The sequence below is a fragment of the Orcinus orca genome, chromosome 6, assembly GCF_937001465.1.
Source record: "Orcinus orca chromosome 6, mOrcOrc1.1, whole genome shotgun sequence".
Lineage (NCBI taxonomy): Eukaryota > Metazoa > Chordata > Mammalia > Artiodactyla > Delphinidae > Orcinus > Orcinus orca.
The window spans coordinates 83,445,186-83,453,784 of NC_064564.1; positions in this window are offsets into that span (position 1 = coordinate 83,445,186).

Genomic DNA, 8,599 nt, shown 5'->3' on the forward strand with positions numbered 1-8,599 from the left:
AGGAGCAACGAACCTGTGATAGGGGTGGATGTGCACTGACAGCCTCCCTCCTGAGCCCCGCTCACCTTTGAGAAGCCCAAGCAGCCCTCGATATAAGGTGAAGCTGACTCCTTCCTTCCTCTAAGCCCAGATTCCCAGAATTTCCAAAATGTACACCCAAAACACAGCAAAGACAGAAGATATCACTCAGCTATTAGAGGAAACAAAAAATATTTGGAAAGAATAAATATCCTGGGTTATGAGAAATAGAGACTATCCTCTAAGGATGTGCTAGCATGAGAATCAATAGATTTTTCTCTACATGGACTGGAATTTTCCTTTAAGAGAAATTTTCCTCCTAGGAGGGATGGAGGAGGACTTTCTGGCTGACTAGAAGAGACACATTCCCAAAGACAGAGCCTGAGGCAAGTGGAGAGGGCGGCTGGAGGTACCTGCATCCTTGGCCCATGCTTAGCAGGGCCTGGCTGAAGACACAGGATTCCTGTGAGGCCTGAACACTGTTACTGATACTTAAGTCTAAATTGTCCAGGGATGTCTGTCCAGGTCTTTGAATTGACTGTCCCTGCTGAGACACTGGTCCTCAGGGCCTGTGTGTTGACTGCATGATGCCCTTGTCACTTTCCTTGGATCTGGGTAGGGAGGAGCCCTGAAGTCACAGGAATGCTCATCTGCAGGCTCTGCCTGGGCCTGGACTTTCTCCTGGTGCTGACTTTCCTCCCAGATTCTTTTCCAGGATCAGGCCCATGACAGCCATGCCCTACTGAACTTCAGTGTCCCCAGTGCTATGAAGACAACTCTGCCTTCACCTGTACCTGGGCTCCACATAGAGGCTGACAAGGTCTAGGCTTTTAACAGGGATCTTCCTGCCCTTGTTTTTTATCCTGGGACAACACCAATGAAAAAAGCTCATTCTTTTATTCAGAGTATTTTGGGGTGGAGCCTGTTCCTTCCAGTGCAGAAACCAAGGGGTTTCTGTTCAAAAGGATGTCTGCTAATCCCCCAGCCTGGGCAGGGAGATCCCTAATCCTTCATCCTCTACTCAATGTTTTCCTATTCCAGGTCTCCTAGGGTTGTCCCTCTCTTCACCCAGGGCTAAATTCTTACCCTAGCTCTTTCCTGAGGCCTGAAGCTTTGGGATCTAGGCATGCTGGGCCAAACTGCTCCCTCTGACCTCCCTGTGGATGCGGAGGATCTGGGATCTGGGAAATTATCATGTCCCCACTGAGTACTTTCTGGGGATAGACTATGAGACCTTAGAGGCCAGGGGCACTTCAATGAGAAAGCCCTGAAGTTGGCCTTGCAGCTCTGCCTACAATCTGAGCCTTATCATTCTTGGAGATTACATGCGGGATTTGTGGTCCTTTAATACCTATGTAACCTTAAACACACACACACACACACCCCTGTATAAAAATCAAGATAGTAAAGAAACTGGGGGAAAGTCTGGTTCAGCCAGGTCCTGGGGAATGGGGTCTTTATTGGGTTATCTCACTTTGAACAAGCCCCTGAATCCTTTTATAGTAGTTGTGTGTGTGTCAGGGGGTAATTTTGTGTGACAGTACTATGACAATCATTTGTTCATTTATATAATAACTATGATCGGTCTGTCCCTCATCCTGCCTCGGGGTTTCTTTCAAACAGCTAAGCAACCTCGGCTTAGCCATCCCTCAAACAAACCAAATCAACTGCACAGTTGGGTGGCTGAGAGAGAAGGGTGGACTGAGGAATGGGCCATGATTGAGTCTCTATAAAACTAAACAGTTTTATGGATTCAAGGAGCTTGAGAGGTAAGCTCTACCTCTACCATACCCCAAACCATATAATCTGGGCTTACTAATGCTTGTCTAATGCCTAGATCAAGGAAGGAAAGCTTCCAAGAGGTATTCAGGCAGTGTTCTTGACTCACTGAGTAAACCAAATATCCAGTTTCCAAGTGGCTATAGGACTTTCCAGGAGGGGGACTCTAGAGTATACTTGGCAGCAAGCCATGAACAATACATATCTATAGGGATCACATTCTAACAGGTCTGCCCCAGCTTCTTGCCCAAGTAAACCTTCAGGACATTTTCCAGTTGCTTCTAGTCTAGGTTCTCTTTTAAACACATTGATAGGTCATTTCCTTGTCCATTCCCTGAGTGACTCAAGTCACTTTTTATCTCCTTTGAAGAATGGTCCCTCAAAACCTTCACTAGGTTGCTTTCTGAATTTCTTGACAGGTTAAATTTGGGGCCTTTTCTCAGGCTATGCCTCAGGTTCTTCCCTAGGTCATTCTCTAACTGGAACTTTGCTGGGTCCCTCACATAGAAAATTCCTAGGTGCCCAATCCAATCATTCTTAAATCATCGCTGACTTGGCCCATAAACACAGAGGGCTGTGAAAGTCTATGATCATTCCTTCTCTGAGATTTGTCTGTTAGTTGCCCTGAGGCCACATCAGTGCCAGAAACTCTTGGATCCTGCAGGCCAGGACCCACTAGTGTTCATGGAACTCTTTCAAAGGTGGTGTTTTAGTTGGTTCCAAATATTATTTATAGGAAATTCTCTAAGAAAAATGGAAACTGGAACATAGGGCTGGGAGCCCAGGCTATACTAAAAGAAGTTAAAATCTACAAATTTTCAGTCTGCTTCTATAACAGGTATTATTTCATTTGGAGTGAGAGACTGTACCTCACACTGGGTCCTAGGAAAGGTTACTCCAAAGGCCCTAATCTTGGGTGGAGAAGAAAGTAGTAAGAATGGGAGCAAGGACTGAAGGTGGGCCTTAGGTAGGGGCTGGGCATGAAACAGGGTTCAGGGCTGGGGAAGCAGTGGGGAATATTTAGCCTGCATTTAAATTAGAGGGGATGAAGGAACAGGCATTAGAAATTCAAAGGGAGACTCAAAGGGAGACTCCAGTGGGGAGCAACCACCAGAAATCAGGACAGCAGCTACAAGGGACTCATTGAGCAGAGAGGGGAGACCCTAGAAAAGCTGGCTCCATTTATGCTTCAAATGGTCCTCCCAGGTTTGAGGATGTGGGAGCTGCTGAAGACTGTGCAGTTGATTTGGTTTGTCATCAGTGTTCCACAGTGGTTGGGAGCTTGCATGTCCTGCTTGTCAGCAAATGACTCTAAAATAGTCCCAGATATCCTCTCAGCAAAGACTGGGCAACTCATTGGTTCTAATGATTTAACAAAACCTCTATTCAATAGTTAACTGACCACTAAGCTAATCAAGCAGAGACTTAGTGTCTACACACAACAAAGAATATAGACCTTACAGAATTAGTTCAGGAAAGTCAATATGCAAACAACAAAACAGCTAAAACAACAAACTCTGGAGAGAATATGACTTCTAGAGTTGCCATGTTATATCATTTAAAATGTCCAATTTTCAATAAAAACTACAAAACATGCAAAGAAACAAAAAAATATGGCCCATACATATATGCAGGAGAAAAAACAACAGTCAATAGAAAGTGACCCTGGGAATTCCCTGGCGATCCAGGGGTTAGGACTCTGTGCTCTCAGTGCTGAGGGCCTGGGTTCGATCCCTGGTCAGGGAACTAAAAATCCCACAACGTGCGTGGTGAAGCCAATAAATAAATAAATAAATAATAAAAATAAATTAAAATTGACCTTGAGGAAATCCAGATACTGGACTTACTAGACAAAGACTTTAAATCAGCCATTCAAAATATGTTCAAAGAAGTAAAGAAAACTATGTTTTAGAAAAAACTGGAAAGTATGAAAACAATGGCTCACCAAATAGAGATTATAAATAGGAGATAGGAATTACTTTTTAAACATAACCAAATAGGAACTCTGAAGTTGAAAAGTACAATAACTGAAATGAAACTTTCAATAGGAGCTCAAAGACAGATCTGAACAGGTAAAAGAAAAATCAGTGATTTTGAAGATAAGTCAATTGAGATTATCTAATGTGAGGAACAGAAAGAAAAAGTAATGAAGAAAAATTAACAGAGCCTAGAAGACCTGTGGGACAACATCAAGTATACAACATACAAATAATGGGAGTGTCAGAAAGAGAGGAGAGAAAGAAAGGGGCATAAATAATACCCAGAAAAATAATGGCCAAAACTTTCCAAGTTGAATGAAAGACTAGTCTACACATCCAAGAAGCTTAACAAGTTCTAGGTATGATAAACACAAAGAGATCCACAATTAGACACATCATAATCAAGCTATCAGAAGACAAGACAGAGACAATCCTGAAAGAGGCAAGAGAAAAGTAACTCATCACGCACAAGGGATCCTCAATAAGATTAGCAGCTTATTTCTCATCAGAGGCTATGAAGGCCAGAAGGCATTGGATGGCATACTCAAAGGTCTGAAAGAAAAATTCTATAATCACCGAAACTATCCACAAATATGGAGGAAGAATTAAGACCAGATAAACAAAAACTGAAAACCCATTGCTAGCAATTCTGCTCTACAAAAAATACTAGTGGAGTCCTTCAGGCTGGAAAAAAAAAAAAAGGAAATTAGACCAGTAACTCAAATCCACATGAAAAAAATAAATAGCACTGGCAAAGGTACCTACAGAGGAAAATATAAAAGAGAGTATAAATGTATATTTGTTTGTAACTCTTTTCTTCTCCCATCTGATTTAAATAATACCTTCATAAAGCAATAAATCTGTGTTGCTGGACATACAATGTATAAAGATATAATTTGTACGCCCATAAAAGTACAAAGGAGGGGGAGGAAAATGGAGCTGTATAGGAGCAAAATTTTTATATACTATAGAAATTGAATTGGTATTAGTCCAAACTAAATTGTCATAAATTAAGATTTATTAAGATAAAATAAGATACAGATAAGATTTATCAGGCTAAATTAGCAAGATAAATTATGATAATTATAATCCCCAAGACAATAAATTATGATAATTATAATCCCCAAGGCAATCACTAAGAAAATAACTCAAAAATATAGTAAAAGAAATGACAATGTAATTAAAATAGCATACCAGGGCTTCCCTGGTGGCGCAGTGGTTAAGAGTCTGCCTGCCGATGCAGGGGACGTGGGTTCATGCCCCGGTCTGGGAAGATCCCACATGCCGCGGAGTGGCTGGGCCCGTGAGCCATGGCCGCTGAGCCTGCGCGTCCGGAGCCTGTGCTCCACAATGGGAGAGGCCACAACAGTGAGAGACCTGCGTACCACAAAAAAAAAAAAAAAAAAAAAAAAAAAGCATACCAGAAAATATCTATTTAAAAAAAAGAAGGCAGTAAAGGAGCAACTGAGAAACAAACAAACAAAAATGACATAAGAAATATAAAAAACCAAAAGCAAAATGGTAGATATAACCCCTACCATATACTACACTAAATATAAGTGGATTAAAACTTTCCATTTAAAAGACTGATATTGGAAAAATGGATTTTAAGAAATATACAATCCAATTATATGCTATCTACAAGAGACACACTTTGGATTCAAAGGCACAGATAATTAAGAGTAAAAGGATGTATGGACTTCCCTGGTGGTCCAGTGGGTGAGACTTCAGGCTTCCAATGCAGGGGGCCCGGGTTCAATCCCTGGTCAGGGAACTAGATCCTGCATGCATGCCACAACTAAGAGTTCGCATGCTGCAATTAAGAGTCTGCATGCTGCAACTAAGAAGCCCACATGCCACAACTAAGAAGTCCTCATGCCACAACTAACAAGTCTGCATGTTGCGACTAAGCATCTGCATGCCACAACTAAGAAGTCTGGATGCTGCAACTAAAGATCCCGCATGCCATAATGAAGATCCCACATGCCACAACGAAGACCTGGCATAGCCATAAATAAATAAATAAATAAAAATTATAAATAATTTTTTTTAAATATGGTCATCCTTTAAAAAAAAAGAGAGAGTAAAAGGATGGGAAAAGATATACCATGCAAACAATAACAAAACGAAACCTCTAAAGTGTCTGTACTAATATCAGACAAATCAAACTTTAAAAGAAAAACTGTTACAAGGGGCAAAAAAAAAGAGATTACATTTTATAATTATAAAAGAGTCAATTCATTAAGAAGATATAACAATTATAAACATACATGCATTTAAAAACAGAACCCCAAATACATGAGGCAAAAACTGACACAATTGAAGGGAGAAATAAACAATTCAACAATAATAATGAGAGATTTCAATATGCCACTTTCAATAATGTATAGAACTAGGTCAAAGATTAACAAGGAAATAGAAGACTTGAACAACATTATAAATCAACTAGACCTAACAGACATCTATAGAGCACTCCATCCAATAATAGCAAAATATACATTCTTTTCAAGTACACATAAAACATTCTCCAAGTGAGAGCATATATTAATCGTTAAAACAAATATCAATAAACTTAAAAGGACTGAAATCATACAAAGTATGTTCTATGATCACAATGGAATGAAAGAAATCAATAAGAGAAGGGAAATGGGGAAATTCGTGTATATGTGAAAATCAAACACACACACATAAATAACCAATGTGAGATCCTAGATTATATATATATATATATATATAAAATTATACATATTATTAGGAGATCCTAGGTTATATATATATATATATATATATATATATATATATATGATCTCCTATTGGCTCTGTTTTTCTGGTGAACCCTGATTAATACACATAGAAATTACCAACTGACTTCAAAGGAAATAGAAATCTCAACAGACAAATGACAAGCAAAGAGATTGAATCAGTAATCAAAAGCCTTCCAACAAAGACAAATTCTAGAATGATGGCTTCACTAGTGAATTCTACCAAACATTTAAAGAATTAATACCAATCCTTCTCAAACTCTTTCCAAAAATCGAAGAGGCAACACTTTCTAACTCATTCTATGAAGTCAGCAATACTCTGATACCACAGCCAGATAATGAAAAATTAGAAAACAATACATTTTAATTTCTAAAATTAGAAAATAAATTTAAATAATAAAATTAGATTAGAAAAGAAAATTACAGCCCAACATTCCTCACAGACACAAAAAATAGACGCAAAAATCTTTAACAAAATATTAGCAAATTGAACTCAATAGCATATTACAAGAATTATTTACCATAGCTAAGTGGGATTTATTCCGGGAATACAAGGGTGGTTCAACATAAGAAAATCAATCAATGTAATACATCATATTGATAGAAAAAAGGAGAAAAAAAACACATGATCATCTCAGCTGACACAGAAAAAACATTTGACAAAATCCAAACTTTTCATGCCAAAAACTCAGAAATAGGAAATAGAGGGAAAATTCCTCAACATGACAATGAATATTTTTTTTAAAAATCCACAGCTAGGGCTTCCCTAGTGGCGCAGTGGTTGGGAGTCCGCCTGCCGATGCAGGGGACGCGGGTTCGTGCCCCGGTCCGGGAAGATCCCGCATGCCGCGGAGAGGCTAGGCCCGTGAGCCATGGCCGCTGAGCCTGCGCGTCCGGAGCCTGTGCTCCGCAACTGGAGAGGCCACAACAGTGAGAGGCCCGCATACAGCAAAAAAAAAAAAAAAAATCCACAGCTAGCATCATATTCCCTGGTGAAAGACTGAAAGTATTCCCCCTAAGATCAGAAACAAGGCAAAGATGCTCACTTTCACTACTGCTGTTCAGCAGTGTACTGGAAGTTCTCCTTGATAAGAAAAAGAAATAGAAGTCATCCAAATTGGAAAGGAAAAGGTGAAACTATTTCTATTCACAGATGACATGATCTTATATATAGAAAATCCCAAAGAATCCACAAGAAAGCTAGTAGCGCTAATAAATAAATTCAACAAAGTTGCAGGGTACAAGATTAACACACAAAAATCAGTTGTGTTTCTCTATGCACCACAAATAAACCATCCAAAAAGGAAATTATGAAGGCAATTCCATTTATAATAGCATATAAAAGTATCAAATACTTAGGAATTAATCCAACCTAGGAGGTTAAGGATTTATATCCTGAAAACTACAAAATATGGCTGAAAGAAATTAAAGAACTATATAAATGGAAAGACATCCTGTACCCATGGACAGGAAGACTTAACATTGTTAAGATGTCAATATTATCCAACATGATCTACAGATTCAACGTAATCCCTATTAAAATTCCAACTATCTTTTTTGTAGAAATGGAAAAGCCACCATCAAAATCATATGGAATTGCAAGGAGTCTCAAATAGCCAAAATAATCTTGAAAAAGAAGAATAAAGTTGGAGGACTCATAATTCTTTACTTCAAAACTTACTAAAAACTACATTAATTGGGACTTCCCTGGTGGTACAGTGGTTAAGAATCCGCCTGCCAATGCAGGGGACACAGGTTTGATCCCTGGTCCAGGAAGATCCCACATGCCGTGGAGCAACTAAGCCCGTATGCCACAACTACTGAGCCTGCGCTCTAGAGCCTGTGAGCCACAACTACTGAGCCCATGTGCCACAACTACTGAAGCCCATGTGCCTAGAGCCCATGCTCCAGAACAAGAGAAGGCACCGCAATGAGAGGCCCGCACACCACAACAAAGACCCAACGCAGCCATTAATTAATTAATTATTTTTAAAAAACTACATTAATTAAAACAGTATAGTACTAGCATAAGGATAGACATACAGACCAATGGAATCAAAA